The sequence below is a fragment of the Tursiops truncatus genome, chromosome 11, assembly GCF_011762595.2.
Source record: "Tursiops truncatus isolate mTurTru1 chromosome 11, mTurTru1.mat.Y, whole genome shotgun sequence".
NCBI lineage: Eukaryota > Metazoa > Chordata > Mammalia > Artiodactyla > Delphinidae > Tursiops > Tursiops truncatus.
The window spans coordinates 49037113-49057870 of NC_047044.1; positions in this window are offsets into that span (position 1 = coordinate 49037113).

Genomic DNA, 20758 nt, shown 5'->3' on the forward strand with positions numbered 1-20758 from the left:
GTCCCCACCACTGCTCCCAATCTCACATGCCAACACTCAAGCAGCAGCTGGAGTTTTCTGTATGTACTGCCCTTAGTCGTAAAAACCATGCCTTCCAATTATAAAGGCCAGGAAATTGAGGAAGAATGGCTTTGTGTTTTGGTTTTCTGGAGGAGGGGAGTTGATTTTTTGGTCTTTTTTTTTTTTTAGTTCTAAGAAACTGAGCCTTAACTATCAGAAGCTGAATCCTGGCAGACCTAGGGCACAGACTTTACAGTAAACCCTACAGTGTGACGATAGGAGTTGCTATCTTGCTCCCCAAATAAAATAAGAGTTTGACTAAAGAGTAGAAAAGGGAGAATCAGAGAGGCTGAGACAGCATAAATAAGCTGGAAGATCCCTGAGAACGGGTCTGGCCCTCGAGGTCACAGATCTGGGAGTCCTGGGAGCACAGGGGCAGCTAGACTATAGAACCTGCAATAGTGACCCCAGGAAAGCTGGAGGGGATCCCAGAGTAGAAGGGACAGTGCCCAGCTTCTCCGAGTATTGTCCAGAAACGTACCAATCTTACGGAGAGATTCACATTTAATCTGCAGCAATATATAGAGAAGATGTGTAGGCTGTTGGCCTGAGGGAAGTACCACAAAGTCTCATTCTCTGCATTCCCAAGCTTCCCGAGAAGTGTGCAGAGTGGCTGAGAACCAGCCAGCAGCTGCTGAGAGCCTGTGCAGAGTGAAGGGAGTGGTTGTGATGACCCATTGCCTCAGCGGGATCACTGTTAAGGGAAGGAATGGCTGTTAAGAGCTGAAGTCCAAGGGCCAGGCAGAGAGTGCCACACTTCTATGAGGCCACAGAAGGGACTGACTTCCAATGCCGGCAGGATGTATGATCCCTGCCATAATCTCTTCAGTCTGCTATAACAAAATGCCATAGACTAGGCAGCTTATAAACAACAGAAATTTATTGCTCACAGTTCTGGAGGTTGGGAAGTCCAAGGTCAAGGCTCCAGCAGATTTGGTGTCTGGTGAGAACTCACTTCCTGATGGATGGCTGTCTTCTCGCTATGTCCTTATGTGGCAGAATGGGTGAGAGAGCTTTCTGGGATCTCTTTTATAAGGAGACTAATCCCATTCCATGAGTGCTCCATCCTTATGACCTAATCGCTTCCCAAAGACCCCACCTCCTAACACCATGCATTGGAGATTAGGTTTCAACATATGATTTTTGTGGAGACACAAACACTCAATATATTGCAGGCCCCTAGGTACGTGGGCCCCCTGAGCTACCTCTGAGGAAATGGGTAGAGAATTCTGAATGAGATGGATACTTAAACCTGAACAGACTAAGTTACTTTGAATTGGAAGGACTGAGTTTACCATTACCCAGTGGACATGAAGGCTTACAAGCTGCATTAATTTTTTGTTTGTTTTGTTTTGTTTTTTGTTGCTTTCGGCCATGCTGCGGGGCATGTGGGATCTTAGTTCCCCAACCAGGGATCGAACCCATGCCCCCTGCAATGGAAACACGGAGTCCTGACCACTGGACCACCAGGGAAGTGCCTAAGCTACATTAATTTTAATGAAAGAAATTTATACTTTTTCAAGAACATATTTAAAAGTATATTTATAATTTTCTAAGTCCTTATTCTATAAAAATGAAAACCTAATGCATTAACATCATTTATTCATTCAAATAAAAATCGAATGTTTATTCCAAGCGCTACGCTGAAAGCTGGAGATACAAAGATAAATAAGCTGTCTGTAAGAAAGTTATGGTTTAGTGCAGGAGACCCTACGGTCACATGTGATAAGTACTATTGGAAAGATATATGTATTTGTTTTCTGAGGCTGCTGTAACAAATTACCATAAACTTTGTGACTTAAAACTACAGGAATTTATTCTCTCACAGCTCTGGAGACCAGAAGTCCAAAATCAAAATCGTAGTAAAAACAATATGTGTTAAATTAAGAAATCCATGGAGCACTCACATGTAATTCACATATAATATGTAAATCTGTCCAAAATACACTTCCATAATCTGCCAATGAAAATAGAGTGACTTTTACATATGCTATATAACTACAGTCATACCTCAGAGCTATTGTGGGTTCAGTTCCAGACCACTGCAATAAAGTGAATATCGCAGTAAGGCAGTCACACAAATTTTTTTATTTCCTTGTGAATATAAAAGTTATATTTACACTATACTGTAGCCTCTTAAGTGTGCAATAGCATTATATTTTAAAAAAACAATGTACATACCTTAATTTAAAAATACTTTATTGCTGAAAAATGCTAACCATCACCTGAGCCTTCAGTGAGTCATAATCTTTTTGCAATAGTAACATCGAAGACTACTGATCAGAGATCACCCTGACAAATATATTAATAATGAAAATGTTTGAAATATTGTGAAATCACCAAAATGTGACACAGAGACATAAAGTGAGCAAATGCTCTCAGAAAAATGGTGATGACACAGAGTTGCCACAAACCTTCAACTTGTAAAATATGCAGTATCTGCAAAGCACAATAAAGTGAAGCACAGTAGATGAGCTCTGCCTGTTTACGTAATTAAAATAACTGAACTAGAAAACTGTTGTGATGAAGCTGGTGTTGAATAAAAATAGTATTTCAGCATGGCACTGTTTTCTCTGTTTGCTGCTAGTTATCAGTTGAATTTTTTAAATGCTCTTCTCTTTACATAAGTCACTTTTTAAATCAACTTGAGCAGCCGACAATGGTATTAGATGTTTTTGTAAACAAATTCTCTACATTTTGGTGGCATTTTACTCTAAAATATTAGAATCAAGGCATTTGACAAATGGAGGGCCAAAAAAACTTCAGCTTGTGAAACGCTTTAGGGAATTCAAGTTTTTTAAAACAAACTCTATACACAGAGCAGCAATGATATGTGTCCCTACAAAAGCAAGGAAGTTAACAAATGTAGCAATAAGAATTTAAATGGTATACAGGATTTAATTTTAAAAGTCCATAATTGCAATTTGGAAAATCTCAATTTGGGGAAGATTTTTAATGGGGTCCCTACTTTTAATTGGATAAACTGGCATTCTGTTTCAGAATAGAATGGAATAGAGTTGAGAAGCCTACACTTTTGCAACATTTAAATTTGGTAAAACGTTTCAAATAAAGACAACCTTTTTGACAAGTTTTGTCTTATAAAAATTCATGTCAAAAAAAGATACTCTAGGATTGGAGCAAAAATATCTGGGCCAAAATTTTTACTCATTTTAATATATAAAAAAAAGAATTAAGGACATCCTCCCTTTAGCAGAATTTGCTCAGACCTTACTACGTACTTCAACTCTGCAGAGAGAATAAATATATTCTCATTAAAAATAGGGTCTTCAGAGAAAAGTCAATTAAAGGTGTCAAAACTCTCCAATTTACACATCAGAAAATCCAATTTTGAATATAATAAGCAATTTTATTAAAAAATTTAGGACCATATTGGGAAAAATGCATTATTTATTCAAAGAAAAAGAAGGAGCGAGAGAGGAGGAGAAACAAAATGTCATAGAGTTAAGAACGGAGCCAAATAAGAAACTACAGTGGGCTCTCAATATCCAAGAGTTGTGTATCTGTGGATTCAACAAACTGAAATTTCAAAATTTTGAGCCAATGGTTCATTGAATCTACAGATGCAAAACCCATGGATAAGGAGGGCAGCCAGTACTATCACCATTCATCGGACTTGACTATCCCTGGATTTTGGTATCCACGGGGCCTCCTGGAACCAATCCCCCCGTGGATACCGAGGGAACAACTGTAATTAAAGTATAGTAATATGGTTCAAGAATAATTATCATGCTCATATTTTTTTAACATTCAGATAATCAATATATCTGCTTTAATATTTTTAGACTTTTAAAGTTTATTTTATTGAAGTATAGTTATTTACAATGTTGTGTTAATTTCTGCTGTACAGCAAAGTGATTCAGTTCTAAATATATATATATACATTCTTTTTATATTCTTTTCCATTATGGTTTATCATAAGATATTGAATATAGTTCCCTGTGCTATACAGTAGGGCCTTGTTGTTTATCCGTTAGGGAGACTTTTAAAAACAATTTTTAATGGAATTGTTTTATGTCCAAAAATAACATAAACCAGTTTGTTCATTAACAAGTATATATTTAAAATTCATATGATTTTAGTTATTTTTAACAAGTCTTACTTCAAAAATAGTTTGGTTGATTAACTAGATTCTCATCTAAGTTCAGCCAAAGTGCAGACTGTGTGGCAACATACGAGGGTGGAACAGGGGCCTTTAAGGCCACACTGAGGGGTACTGATTCCATCCAGAGGGTTCAGAGGATGGGACAGCGTGTACGAGGAGAGAGGTGGGTGCAGCCAGGCAGGCAGGCTGTCGGGTTCCCACCCCCACTCCATCCAGAGCAGCTCAGCTTGTATCTGTCTTACCTATTGGTTTTCCATGTAAGCTCTAATTTGAAGGAATGGTTCTCTGGCTAAAAATAAGCTTGAAAACACTGCTGTAGGCAATGGAGTGTCAGGGATGAATTTTAAGCAGTGGAGTAACACGATCAGGTTTACGTTTTTAAAAGTCACTCTGGCAACGGAGAGGGAGGATGGACGCTTATGAAAAGTCAACACTGGGATTTATGCTAAATCCACATTTCCAAGTGTGTATTTTTCATAAGTGTCCATTCTCCCTCTTACAAATGACTAGAAAATCATGTTTCCAAAGCCCCTCCTGTGAGGATCTGCACAATGAGTTATGATTATAATTCCATGAAAAGGTCTGTTCCTTTTACTTTCTTTTTTTGGAAAGAGGTCAAAGTAACTGTATTTTTAATAATATTTTGAAATGGTAAAACAATTTTACATTACAGTCCAAGGGTGGTAAGGTGAGGACGAGGGGCCATGGAACAGTCCAACAAATAAAAAGGGAAACTGAGAAACACATGGCGAAAAGTTCTGTTTCTTTCGACAACCTAATATGATTTAAATTACAAATCAACAAGAACTACATTACATAATTTTTTTTTTGATCTAGCTGCCTGGATGCTCAGAACTAAATTAAATGTTTGACTGTAGCAACTGATTCTAGCTACTTGCAGAACAAAATTTTCCTCTGCTTTATTTCCTTATTTTGTTTTGCTTTTTTCTAAATTGCTATTTCGAGTACCATTTGGAGGTACTGGATCTAAATCATAAATAATAACTGTAATGACTGCTAACATTATACAGGCCCACAATGTTCTAGACTCTTTATATATATTAACTCATTTAATCCTTGCTGAAACTGAATATGGAACTCTCTCTGGCTTTGGAATTAGTGAACTTATTTATAAAACATTGGTAACATCAAAGGACATCTGTCTCCTTTTGTCACTGGTGTAAGCTTACTCATCATTTCTGTGCTTAAAATCCATCAAAGCATTGAAATAGCCAATTTCAAAAAATAATTCTAATGCACTAAAAATCAAATCATTAGAAATCACCTCTCTGAGCCTCAACTCTCTCTTACATAAAACGAGTCTAAAAATAATGATACATAACAAGCTTGTAGGCAGTTCTAATGCAAAAATTCATGTAAAATCATGTAGAACGTTTTGATATGGTAAACAAATGTTAGTTATTGTTATTCTGAAAAAGAGACAAGGAGGAGTTCTTTGTTATCATCTTACACCTCTCGTGCATTCCACTGGCAAGTCACTCTTCACAATAAGGCCAGAATTTGACCACTTCTCAGCACCTCTGCCCTGGTGCAGGTCACCATCATCTCTCACTAGGACCATTGCCACAGCTTCCCAGTGGGTCTCCCACCTCACATTTTTTCCTCCTCCACACAGCAGGCAGAGTGACTCTTTTACAATACAATGCAGCTCATACCACTTCCCTGCTCCAAACCCTCTGAGGTAGGCAGAATACTGACCTTGCAAAAATATCTGTGAATATGTTCCCTCATGAATATGTTCCCTTACAGGGCCAAAGGGTCTTTGCAGATGTGATTAAGTAAAGGATCTTGAGGTGGAGGAAGATTATTCCTGATTTCCCAGATGTAATCACAAGGGTCCTTATAAGAAGGAGGCAGCAGTCAGAGATGTGACAACAGAAGGAGAGGTTGGAGGGGTGCCGTTGCTGGAAGGGGGCAATAAGCCAAGGAATGTGGGCAGCCTCTAGAAGGTGGAAAATTCAAGGAACGGACTCTCCCCTAAGGTCCCCAGAAGGAAAGCAGCCCTGCTCGCCATCACTTTGATTTTAGCCCCATGTTACAGATTGAATTGGGTCTCCCCGTCAAAATATTTTGGAGTTCTAACCCCCAGTACTCCAGAATGTGCCCTATTTAGACAAAGGGTCCTTACAGAGGTAATCAACTTAAACTGAGGTCATTAGGACAGGTCCTATTCCAGTATGACTTGTATGTCTATAAAAAGGAGAAATTCGGACACAGACATGCACGCAAGGAGAACACCAGGTAAAGAAGAAGGCAGATATCAGGGTGGTGCTTCTACAAACCGAGGAATGCCAAAGATTGCCAGCAAACCACCAGAAGCTAGGGGAGAGGCTTGGAACAATTCTTCCTCGCAGCACTCAGAAGAAACAAGCCTGCTGACACCTTGATCTCAGACTTTTAGCCTCCAGAAGTGTAAGACAATACACTTCTATTGTTTAAGGCACCTCGTTGTGGTACTTTGTTTTGGCAGCCCCAGCGAGCTAGTTGACCCCGTAAGACCCACTTGGGATGTCTGACATCTAGAACTGTAAAATAATTAATTTGTATTGCTCTAATCCACTAAGTTTGTGGTAATGTGTCATAGCAGCAATAGGGAACTAATACATTCTCCAAAGTCTCCCCATCAGAAGTCCTAAAATCTGAAGTCCTCGCCATAGCTTAGCATCTTCCAACCTGACACTTCCTCTCTGACTTAATCTCCCACTATTCTTCCCTCGTTCCTTCTGTCCCACCCCCACTGGTTTCCTTGCTGTTCTTTGAACACCCTTGCTCACTCACCCCAGGGCCTTTGCATTTGCTGCTTCCTCTGACTGAAATGCTCTTCCTCCTCCCATGCCCTTACTTCTTTCAGGTCCCTGATCTTAAATCACCTTATCAGAGAAGCCTTCCCTCAATATCCTATGTAAAATAGCACTATCTCCCCTCTCTGCTTTATTTTTCTTTGCACTTATCACCCTTTACACTTGCTAATTTGTGATCATCATCTCCTCTTGCCCCCATTAAAACAGAAGCACCTTGAGGGCAGGGAGTTGTTTGGTTCATTCCTGTGTCCCCACTACCTATAGGGGCCAGGCAAATAGGAAACACTCAAGACATCTTTCTTGACTGAATTCAAAATTTCTGCTATATTCTGCCTCTAAATTTATTTCCACTCAAACTATTTTCAGTATCTTTGTCTTGGAGCATATAAACAATGAAACCATAGGCTCTGGGTTCATAAATCCAATATCCCATGTGACCCTCATCAAAAAAAAATGGGAAGGAGATGAGCTCACCAGGAAGGCAGCGGCACAGATTTCCTGCAGAACTTCAAAACCTTTCAAACCAGAGAGTCAAAAGCACAAGGTACACTGCTCCTGACCAGAGAAACCAGTCAAAATGTTATGACAGCTCTGGACTTCAATTAATCTCAAAAGGCTAGCTGGGCAATTTAGCCTGGGTTTGGAACCAGATATTAAAATATTTTTAATGCAGTAATAAAATGGACTAGGCTTTAGTTGTTTATAAGGAACTCAAAACTAATCCTAGTTTTCAAAATCTCTTCCATTTCCAACTTTAAACTTTAATAGGATGTGACTATGGGTGACAACATAGGCAGCCTCACAACAGAAGTTATGACGTGGGAAAACAGGCTAGAGAGTGCAGTTCGAAATGAAACTGTTTCTCAGTCCCTTGCTCTGATGATTATTCCCTTCAACTTAGAAGTCAGATCGTGCTCCATACCTGAATACAGGTAAGGCTATAAGGGCTTTCATTTTCACCTTTGTTTAAACCATCCAATCATTATCCTTTGTTTATTTGTATCACCCTGCCCATAGGCTTAGGACTTGTAAAGCCAAAGGTATGCAAAGGAAAGAATGATTGTGTCCATTCTTAAACAAGCTTAAACAAAGTGTCTTCAGCTAATTATCACTGCTGGACATACACTAATGTGATAAATAGTATAGAATAAATTCAACTCACATCTTGGAAGATGCTTCTAGACTCTTCAAATCCCCAAATCTGTAATTGCCATTGTCAGAGGAGGAATACTTAAATGCCCTTCCTAGATACTCTTAAGAGAGGAGGAAGGGTAATCTGATGAGTCAGAATCCAAGATACTCAGTGGGACATGTTTATTAACAGGTGTTAACTATCCACCTGCCCTGTACTAATCCTTAGCCCCTGTTCACTCTCTACAGCAGGAATCATTGAGTCAGGGCTGCCCCTGGAACCCAGCAGCCTCGTTCCTTCCCATCACACACCCCAACCTGTTGGTCACTGATGAAAGTTCCTCCACCAGGAGGCCAAGCACAAGTGGTAAAAGATTCCAGACTTTGGATGTACGTTTGAAGGCAGCTAGGCAGTTCCATTTAGGCCTCAAACTGAAGCCAAGAGCTCCCTCCATTCATAGCTAGTCCCCCCTCTCCCCAGTCAGGAAATGATCTTTTGTTTCCCATCGGCTATTTGTCCTTATGTGTATCTCCCTCAGACTTTTCTGGGTCCCTCCTGCCAAATACTATTAAAACTCTGTCTTTTACTTCATTAATCATATAATTTCACCCTACAGTATAAAAGCAAACATATAAACTCTGAAACAATCCCTTATGAGCCTCAGAGCACACATTACCCGTGGCTGAGAACCACTTGGCCGTCAGCTGGGTACCCTTACCAATTACCCACTCTCCACATTTAAATGATATGAAACGACATTACGACAAAATCACGTGAACCTGCAGCACTGCTTGCGAGCAGTCAAAACTGCATATGGTTGTCCCTCAGTCTGTAGATTGGTTCTCCAATCCCCGAGGATACCATACCAAAGTCCAGGGATGCTCGAGTCCCTTACAGTCAGCCCTCCTATCCATGGGTTAAGCATCCTCAGACACAGAGGGCCGACTGTATGTCAACATGAGATGCTTAGGGTCCAGTGTTTTATTTTCAGTGATGTGACGTTCTGTAAATTCCTGCAGGCAGTATAACTTAGTCGTTAAATACACAGGCTGAGCAGTTAGGCAGCCTGGGATAGAATTCTGGATTGGCCATTCACAAGGTATGTGACCTTGAACATATTTCTTAGGACTTTATTTCCTCAACTTTAAGAGGGGAATAATAACACAATTGACCCTTGAAAAACCCGCAGTAGGAGGCAGGGTGGTTAGGGGCGCTGACTCTTGTCCTAGTGGAAAGTCCACGTGCACTGTCCCTCCAAATTTGAGGTTCCTCCATATCTGTGGATTCAACCAGCTGCAGGCCATATAGTACTCTAGTATTTACCATTGAAAAAAATCTGCGTATAAGTGGCCTCCTGCCGGTCAAACCCATGTTATTCAAGATCAGGTACTTACCTGATCGGGTTTTTGTGAAGATTAAATAAAAAGCATTTTGCACAATGCTTGCATGTAGCATGCACTCAGCAAACGTTAGGAATGATTGATATTGTTGTTGCTGTTATTATTTCATTACCAAATGAATTAGTCTCAGCAAATACAGAAAGGATAAAGACTTGATAATGGTCTTTAAATTATTATCGTAATTTAGAAACATGTAAAAGGAAAGCAACCTAATAGTTTCACGTGCAGATATAGCATAGATGCTAAATAAAACAACCAACCCATCATCAGGGCTGTGCCCTACCAGACCCCACATCATATCCAAGTCTCAGAGAAAAAAAAGAAAAAAAAAATTAAAATCCATTTAACTCAGTGCAAAAGAACACAAAGCATGGCCAACCTATTAGTTTTCTATTGCTGCACAATGAATTACAAAAATTTAGTGGCTTAGCACAACACAGATTATTACATCACAGTTTTTATGGGTTAGGTGTCCAGGTACAGGTGAGTAGGGTACTCCCCTCAGGGTCTCACCAGCCTGAAACATCAGCCATGACTGCAGTCTCCTCTGAGGCCTGGGTCCCTCGACAAGCTCACCAGTTGGTGGTAGAATCGGTTCCTTGTGATTGTAGTACTAAGTACCCATTTTTCTTGCTGACTGTTGGGTGGGAATTGCGCTCAGTTATCTGTCCAAAAGTGGTGAGGTAACTGTTTTGGGGAAGATAATGGGAAGGAAAGTGGGGGAAAAGGGTGGCCTAAAAAAGCTCAATCCACATCTTCCCTAATAAGAAATTGGTGAAGAACTGGATAATCAGGCGGTTGCAGTTTAAGTGCATTAATGAGAAATCTGGAAGTAAATATTAAAAGAAAGAGAGAAGAGTACAGAAAGTTATTGCCCCTGAAGATTCAGATGCTGCCAAGGGTTGACATTTTTATTATAAGCTTTAAGTACTCTTTGCCTTTTTAAAACTATGTACATATTACTTTAATAAAAAATATAAATGATTTTTAATATCTGAGACAAAAAGAGAAAACAGAATATGAGAGCACCGCCTCAGGTGCAAATATAGAGAAATCCACCTCTTGCATTGTATTATATTTGAGCAACTCAAAGAAAATTATAGCAGGGAAAGATGGGGTCTCCTTTTATTACTAAAGTAATAGACATGTTATTATGTGTTCACCTGCCATGTGCCAGGCATCATGAATATGAAGATGAATGAGAAGCTGGCTTTGTCCTCAAAAGAACTTACAGTATAACTGGAGAAGTAAACACACAGAACTGCAGTTAATAGGCATAAAATTTTATATATTTGTTTAACTCCTAAGATATTCTCCTTACTTTTTTTTTTTCCTGTTTATCATATAAAGCTGCTTAATTCTTTGCTATCTCAAACAGAATCCTCTGACATCTAATCTCTCTGTCCTTTCTTTTTTAAAAAGATTTTAATTGAGGTATAGTTGATGTACAATAGTATATAAGTTTCAGGTGTACAACATAGTGGTTTCTCCTCTTTTTAGGCCTAGTTTTGACTAGTTTTTATAGGGTAGTCTACACTTCCTATTTCCATTTTTGCTTTTATCACATCTACCTTTTACACCCATAACTAAAACTATTCACTGTATCACCAAAGCTCTGAGTGCTTTTCAGTCCCCTATTCTTTTTTTTTTTTTTTGATAGTTCTGCCACCATTTGAAAAAGTCGAACAGTTATCTGTTCTTGAAACTCACTTCCCTTGTGGCTTCAATGTCCAAAGCTTTTGAAAGGTTTGCCTTTGAAATCTCTAGCCACTAAATCTTCTTCCACCAGTTCATGAAATGCTGGGTTTCCAACTCACTCTGTACCCCTCTCCGGTATCTCCATTGCAAGGCCACAACTTCAAATAACTCCATGGTGACATCTAATATTTTCTCTCCTAGTCCCTGCAAACACATCAAGTACAGTGTGTGTTTACTTATAAAGTCTGCTCCTCTTTGAATTATGGTTTTCTCAGGGTGTATGCCCAGTAGTGGGATTGTTGGGTCATATGGTAGTTCTATTTTTAATTTTTTAAGGAACCTCCATACTGTTCTCCATAGTGGCTGTACCAATTCACATTCCCACCAACAGTGCAAGAGTGTTCCCTTTTCTCCACACCCTCTCCAGCATTTATTGTTTCTAGATTTTTTGAGGATGGCCATTCTGAGTAGTGTGAGATGATATCTCATTGTAGTTTTGATTTGCGTTTCTCTAATGATTAGTGATGTTGAGCATTTTTTCATGTGTTTGTTGGCAATCTGTATATCTTCTTTGGAGAAATGTCTATTTAGGTCTTCTGCCCATTTTTGGATTGGGCTGTTTGTTTTTTTAATATTAAGCTGCATGAGCTGCTTGTAAATTTTGGAGATTAATCCTTTGTCAGTTGCTTAATTTGCAAATATTTTCCCCCATTCTGAGGGTTGTCTTTTGGTCTTGTTTATGGTTTCCTTGGCTGTGCAAAAGCTTTGAAGTTTCATTAGGTCCCATTTGTTTAGTTTTGTTTTTATTTCCATTTCTCTAGGAGGTGGGTCCAAAAGGATCTTGCTGTGATTTATGTCATAGAGTGTTCTGCCTACGTTATCCTCTAAGAGTTTTATAGTGTCTGGCGTTACATTTAGGTCTTTAATCCATTTTGAGTTTATTTTTGTGTATGGAGTTAAGGAGTGTTCTAATTTCATACTTTTACATGTATCTGTCCAGTTTTCCCAGCACCACTTATTGAAGAGGCTGTCCTTTCTCCACTTTATATTCTTGCCTCCTTTATCAAAGATAAGGTGACCATATGTGCATGAGTTTATCTCTGGGCTTTCTATCCTGTTCCATTGATCTATATTTCTGTTTTTGTGCTAGTACCATATTGTCTTGATTACCGTAGCTTTGTAGTATAGTCTGAAGTCAGGCAGCCTGATTCCTCCAGCTCCAATTTTCGTTCACAATATTGCTTTGGCTATTCGGGGTCTTTTGTGTTTCCATACAAATTGTGAAACTTTTTGTTCTAGTTCTGTGAAAAATGCCAGTGGTAGTTTGATAGGGATTGCATTGAATCTGTAGATTGCTTTGGGTAGTAGAGTCATTTTCACAATGTTGATTCTTCCAATCCAAGAACATGGTATATCTCTCCATCTATTTGTATCATCTTTAATTTCTTTCATCAGTGTCTTATAATTTTCTGCATACAGGTCTTTTGTCTCCTTAGGTAGATTTATTCCTAGATATTTTATTCTTTTTGTTGCAATGGTAAATGGGAGTGTTTTCTTGATTTCACTTTCAGATTTTTCATCAATTGTGTATAGGAATGCAAGAGATTTCTGTGCATTAATTTTGTATCCTGCTACTTTGCCAGATTCATTGATCAGCTCTAGTAGTTTTCTGGTAGCATCTTTAGGATTCTCTATGTGTAGTATCATGTCATCTGCAAACAGTGACAACTTTACTTCTTCTTTTCCAATTTGGATTCCTTTTATTTCTTTTTCTTCTCTGATTGCTGTGGCTAAAAATTCCAAAACTATGTTGAATAATTCAAAAAGAGTCATGTATGAAAATGTTCATTGCAGTTCTATTTACAATAGCCAGGACATGGAAGCAACCTAAATGCCCATCAACAGATTAATGGATAAAGAAGATGTGGCACATATATACAATGGAGTATTACTCAGCCATAAAGAGAAACGAAATTGAGTTATTTGTAGTGAGATGGATGGACCTAGAGTCTGTCATACAGAGTGAAGCAAGTCAGAAAGAGAAAAACAAATACCGTATGCTAACACATATATATGGAATCTAAGAAGAAAAAAAAAGGTCATGAAGAACCTAGGGGCAAGACGGGAATAAAGACACAGACCTACTAGAGAATGGACTTGAGGATATGGGGAGGGGGAAGGGTAAGCTGTGACAAAGTGAGAGAGTGGCATGGACATATATACACTACCAAATGTAAAATAAATAGCTAGTGGGAAGCAGCCGCATAGCACAGGGAGATCAGCTCGGTGCTTTGTGACCACCTAGGTGGTTGGGATAGGGAGGGTGGGAGGGAAGGAGATGCAAGAGGGAAGAGGCATGGGAACATATGTATATGTATAACTGATTCACTTTGTTATAAGGCAGAAACTAACACACCATTGTAAAGCAATTACACTCCAATAAAGATGTTAAAAAAAAAGTCTGCTCCTCCCCCTGCATTCTCCTCCAAGATACTACCGTCCCTCTATTCATTCCTGCTGAAAACCTGAGGATCAACCTCTAAAACAATTCTCACCCAATTTAAACTGGTGCAGCCACTATGGAGAACAGTATGGGAGTTCCTCATAAAACTAAAAATAGAATTACCATACGATCCGGCAATCCCACTGCTGGGTATGTATCTGGACAAAACTATAATTCAAAAAGATACACACATCCCTATGTTCATAGCAGCACTATTTACAATAGCCAAGACATGGAAACAATCTAAATGTCCATCGACAGATGAATGGATTAAGAAGATGTGGCATATATATACAGGGGAATATTACTCAGCCATAAGAAAGAATGAAATAGTGTCATTTGCAGCAACATGGATGGACCTAGAGATTACCATACTAAGTGAAATAAGTCAGAAAGAGCAAGACAAATACCATATAAAATCACTTATATGTGGAATCTAAAATATGACACAAATGAACTTATCTATGAAACAGAAACAGACTCACAGACATAGAGAACAGACTTGTAGTTGCCAAGGGGGTGGGGAGGGATGGACTGGGAGTTTGGGATTAGCAGATGCAAACTATTATACATCGAATGAATAAACAACAAGGTTCTACAGCATAGCACAGGGAACTATATTTAATATCGTGTGATAAACCATAATGGAAAAGGATGTATGTATATGTATAAATGAATCACTTTGCTGTACAGCAGAAATTAACACAACAAATTAAATCAACTATACTTCAATAAAATAAATTTAAAAATAAAAGAATTCTCACCTATTTCTCTATAGGGCACTAAGTTCCATAAGGTCCACCTCCTAAATATTTCTCACATATCTCCTTCCATCTCCATCCCTACTAACATAACTCTAGTTCAGGGCCGTATCTTTTTGTTTTTTAAGACTTTTTTAGATCAGTTTTGAGTTCATTGCAAAAGTGACAGGAAGGTATAGAGATTCCCCATATATACCCTGCCCCCAACACATGCAGAGCCTCCCATATTATCAACATCCACCAGTGTGATACATTTGTCTCAACTGATGAACCTACATTGACCATCATAATCACCCTAAGTTCATAGGTCACATTAGAGTTCACTCTTAGTGTTGTACATGCTATGAGTTTGGACAAATATATAATGACACGTATTCAACATTATGGTATCATAAAGAGTATTTTCACTGCCCTAAAAATCCTCTGTGCTCTGTCTATTCATCATTCCCCCACGACCCCTAGCAAACACTCATCTTTCTCCTGTCCAAATAATTTTGCCTTTCCCAGAATATCATAAAGTTGGAATCATACAGTTTATAGACTTTTCAGATTGACTCCTTTAACTTAGTAATATGCATTTAAGTTTCCTTTATGTCCCTTCATGGTTTGATAGCTCAGTCCTTTTTAGCACTGAATAATATTTCACTGTCTGGATGTTCCACAGTTTACTTATCCATTCACTGACTTAAGGACATCTTGGTTGCTTACAAATTTTGGTAATTATGAATAAAGTTGCTATAAGCATCCATGCGCAGGTTTTTGTGTGGACATAAGTTTTCAACATCTTCGGGTAAATACCAAAGAGCATGATTGCTAGATTGCATGGTAAGGTATGTTTAGTTTTTTAAGAAACCACCAAACTGTCTTCCAAAGTGGCTGTACCTTTTCCTCTGGAACCACAGACTCAAATATCCAAATTTCCACCATGTGAGCACCCAGCCTTGGTGACACCAGAGGAATCCTCATACACAGGGAATGTAAAAATGTATAATTTTTGGAGGTTAATTTGGCCATACTACCAAATCTAAAATTGTGCATAGTACTTGAACCTAACTTTCCACTTTTAAGTATCTTTTCTATAAAATATTCCATTAACATGAGACAACTAAAGTAATCAAACTGGGGGTGGGGGAGGGATAAATTAGGAGTTTAGGATTAGCACATACACATATATATCTATATATAAAATAGATAAACAACAAGGTCCTACTGTATAGTACAGGGAACTATATTCAATATCCTGTAATAAACCATAATGGAAAAGAATATGAAAAAGAATATATATATATATATATATTTAACTGAATCACAATGCTGTACACCAGAAACTAACACAACATTGTAAATCAACTCTACTTCAATTAAAAAAAATAATCAGCTCAGTGTTTGTGACCACCTAGAGGGGTGGGATAGGGAGGGTGGGAGGGAGGGAGATGCAAGAGGGAAGAGGTATGGGAACATATGTATGTGTATAACTGATTCACTTTGTTATAAAGCAGAAACTAACACACCATTGTAAAGGAATTACACTCCAATATAGATGTTAAATAAATAAATAAATAAAAACAAAACAAAACAAAGTGGCGGTACCATTTTGTATTCCCACCAGCAGTGAATGAGAGTTCCTGTTGCTCCACATCCTCACCCGCATTTGGTGTTGTCAGTGTTCCGGATTTTGGCCATTCTAATAGATAGTAGTGGTATCTCATCATTGCTTTAATTTGCATTTCCCTGATGACATTTGATGTGGGGCATCTTTTTATGTGCAACTTTACTTACCATTTGTAGATCTTCTTTGGTCAGATGCCTGTTAGGTCTTTGCCAGTTTTTAAAATCACATTGTTTAATTTTGCAGGGTATAAATTCTAGGTCAGTGGTTTTCTCAATACTTAAATTATTTCACTCCACTCTCTTTTTGTTTGCAGGGTTTTTGAGCAGAAGTCAGATATAATTCTTATGTTTGTTCTTCTATATGTAAGATATTTTTTTCCTCTGGCATTCTTCAGGATTTTTTCTTTATCTTTGCTTTCTTTAGTTTGAAAATGATATGCCTAGATCCAGTGTTTTGTTTGTTTGTTTGTCTGAGGGGAGGGGAAAGGAGGGAGCATTTATCCTGCTTGATGTTTTCTGAGCTTCCTGGAGCTGTAACTTGGTGCCTCACATTAATTTGGGGAAATTCTTGGTTATTACTATTTCAAATATTTGTCCTGTTCCTTTCTCTCTTTCTTCTCCTTCTGCTCCCATTATGCCTATGTTACACTTTTTGTAGTTGTCCCACAGTCCTTGGATATTCTCCTCGGTTCTTTTCAGTCTTTGTTCTCTTAGCTTTTCAGTTTTGGAGGTTTCTGTGATCTATCCTCAAGCACAGAGATTCTTTCCTCAGCTGTGTCCACTCTACTAATAAGCCCATCAGAGGCATTCTTCATTTCTGTTACAATGTTTTTGATCTCTAACACTTGTTTTGGGTTCTTTCTTAGTATTTCCATCTCTCTGCTTTCATTGACCCTCTGTTCTTGCATGCTGTCTACTTATCCATTAAGAGCTCCTAGCATATTAATCACAGTTGTTTTAAATTCTCTGTCTGATAATTCTAAGACCCATGCCATGTCTGGTTCTGAGGCTTGCTCTGTCTTAAAATTGTGTGTTTTGCCTTTTGATATGCCTTGTCACTTTTTTCTTCCTAGCTGGACATGATGGACCAGGAATATTGAACTGCTATAAATAGGCCTTTAGTAATGTGGTTGTGAGGTGAGGTGAAGTGGAGGGGGGGGAGCGTTCTACAGTCCTATGATTAGATCTCAGCCTTTTAGTGAGCCTATGTTTCTACGACTTCACACGCGTTTCTCAGTGTTTTCTCCCCCTCAGGTGGGACAGGATGGATAGAGTGGGCTGAAGTCAGGTATTTTTCTTCTCCCACCTGAAAGGCTAGAGACAGCTGGAGCTGAGTATATCCCTTCCCCCAGGTCAGTTAGTCTCTGATAATAATACCCAGCAGATTAGGCTTTAGTTAATTAGTTTCCCCTGAGAACAGGCCTTATTAAGAAGAACAGAAGGCTCTGCCGTATTTCAAAATGGCTCCTTTCCCCCTCGCCTTGCTGGAAGCAGTAGGAGATTCTTCTCAAACATCTACTGTGAGAACCTGGTGGAGCTCCACAAAAGTGGGAGTCACCTCTGGGTTCTCCTGGAGATTTTAATTCTCAGGCTTGTCCACGCTGAGTCTCTGGCAATTCGTCAGTTACAGTTCCGGCTTTCCTCCCCGAGCGCTGGTTCCTGCAGGCGGTTTCCACTCGTCTCTGCTCCGGTAAGCCGTGACTCCCTGTATTCGCCTGTCACTACAGTCCTAGGGGCAGTGGCTTGCCCAGTGTCCTCACCTCTCTTACAGATCCCAGAAAAATTGTTGATTCTTCAGTCTGTTTAGCTTTTTACTTCCGGCCCTTGTCAATTTTCATTTAGTCCCTTTCCCCCATTTTGTCTCTTTCCTATGCTGCCTTGCGCATCCTGTAATTCAGCTTTCTCTTTTATTCCTCCATTGCCCCCGCATATGCTATTTTCATTTTACATCACTTTCGTTATCCACCTGAAAAATATTGTTGTATAAGTTAAGATTCTATTGATTACAAGCGGGAGAAAAGACTACTCAAGCTGGCTTACGTGTATAAAGAGCATGCGTTGGCTTATGGAGCTGAATTTCCAGGGTAAACTGGCTTCAGGAATAACTGGATTCATGGCTCCAAACCTGTCATTGGGACTCTGTTTTTCTCCGTCTCTCTGCTTATCTCTGCTTTTTGACATGTGTTGACTTAATTTTCAGTGTCATTGCACTGCCAAGTGGCTGTGATAATTCCAACCTCATATTCTTTTTTTTAAGAAGATGTTGGGGGTAGGAGTTAATTAGTTAATTAATTTTTGCTGTGTTGGGTCTTCGTTTCTGTGTGAGGGCTTTCTCTAGTTGTGGCAAGCGGGGGCCACTCTTCATCGCGGTAACCTCGTATTCTTGAGGTTCAAGTCCAGCTAGGATGAGAGAATATCTCTTTCCAGGCATCTAAGCAGTTCTGATTGACTTAAGTCACATGGCCACCCCTGACCCAGTTGCTGTGCCCAGAGAAACAGAAGGCATTTATTGGCTTAGATCTTGGTTACAACACTATTTGTCACCCATGGTCCTATCCCATTATTCTCCCAGACCACAAGGACCAAGAATGGCAGAGGGATGGATCCCCTGATGAAAACCAGGGACTATTACCCTAAGTAAGGCAAATGGCTACTGGATGACTAAAACACGTTTATCCACTATATTATTTTTTTAAGATTCAGTTTAAGCATCCTCACGAGACAGATCTTTGAGGTCAGGGGCCATATCTTTTTTATTTTAGTACCTTAATGCCTTAAACATATTGAGCACTCAATAGCATGTATTGGATGAAGAACACGCCTATAGGAAAACAGCAGAGGCAGCAACTAACTGCTTGGGGAAGTTGGGGGAGGTTTGTAGGAGGAGTAAGCTCTTCAGATAGTTCTGGCAATGAGTGTGAGCGCACCAGGAGCGGGGTAAATAGCAGGAAGGGCATCTGAAAGAAGTAATAGCCTATGAAAACACATAGGCCAGCATGGAACGTTTAAGCCTAAATCATCTAGATTAGGAGAAGCAGGAGATAATTAGCAGGAGATGGAACAGGACAAGGAGATTGCGGGCAGCTTGTTAAAGGCAAACAAACAAATAAATAAATAATGTAAACCTAAAGATTTGTATGTACCTCTAGGCAACAGAGAATCACTGCATGATTTTGAATGAGGGGTTCATATAATTGAGTATCTTACTTTAAAAGACAACACTGATTTCTTTCCTCTTCCAATCTATCCTCCCCACTGCTGTAAGTGTCAAGAAACCAATTAGGAGACTGATACCTAATCGGTTCAGAGAATATAAGGGAAATCAAGAAGTATTTCTAGGGCTTCCCTGGTGGCGCAGTGGTTGCGAGTCCGTCTGCCGATGCAGGGGACGCGGGTTCGTGCCCCAGTTTGGGAGGGTCCCGCGTGCCGCGGAGCGGCTGAGCCCGTGAGCCGTGGTCGCTGTGCCTGCGCGTCTGGAGCCTGTGCTCCGCAGCGGGAAAGGCAGCAGCGGTGAGAGGCCCGCAAAAAAAAAAAAAAAAAAAAAGTATTTCTAGGAAGTAAAATTAAGAACTGTTAGTGATCACATGCACTTAGAGATGGACACATGAGAGAATGTAGGAGAGTATCAGATTGTCTGACAAGGTAGATGGCAGTACCAGCAGCAAGGATAAGGAAGGCATTCTGAAATATGCCTCTTTTTCCTTCTTTTTGCTTTGCTTTTTCAAGTCAAGGAAACATTTAACACCTCCTATGTGCAACGTGGTTATGTAAGATCTCCCCCAAATTGATAACTATCTTGCCAAGGCTCCAAGGATAAATATGGAACGAGGTTTCTAGAAACCTGTAAAGAAGGGTTCTGGCATAAATTCACCTGTATAGAGGTATAATTTTCCCCAGGAGAGCACAATTGGAAATAGGAAGTTTGAGAAATCTAACCATAAGACCAAGTCATTGCAATGGAGGAGATGACAGCAGCCGGGATGAGTTCTAATCCTGCATTAGCTGACAATAACTGACTTTTGTTCGAGTATTGTATTGTAGGATTCTCATCTGACAGGGCACTCTGGGTGCTCTATTGATGGGAGGGATTTTATTTTGCTTTTATTGAGGCATAGTTGATTTACAGTTTATTCATTTCAGATGTACAATGTGGTGATTCAATGTTTTTATATTACACTCCATTTAAAGTTATAAAATACTGACTGTATTCCCCGTGTTGTACAATATATGCTTGTAGCTTATTTATTTTATACAAAGTAGTTTCTACCTCTTATTCCCCTCCCCCTATCTTACCCCTACCCTTTCCCTCCCTGCACTGGCAGCCACTAGGTTGTTCTCTGTATCTGTGAGTCCGTTTCTGCTTTGTTATATTCACTCACTTATTTTACTTTTTATCCTTTTTCTTTCTTTTTCTTTTTCTTTTTTTTTTTTTTTTTGCCACACCACACTGCTTGTGGTATCTTAGTTCCCCAACCAGGGATTGAACCCAGGCCACAGCAGTGAAAACACCAAGTCCTAACCACTGGACCACCAGGGAACTCCCTGTTTTACTTTTTAGATTCCACATACAAGTGATAACATACAGTATTTGTCTTACTCTATCTGACTCATTTCACTTAGCATAATGCCCTCCAGGTCCATCCATGTT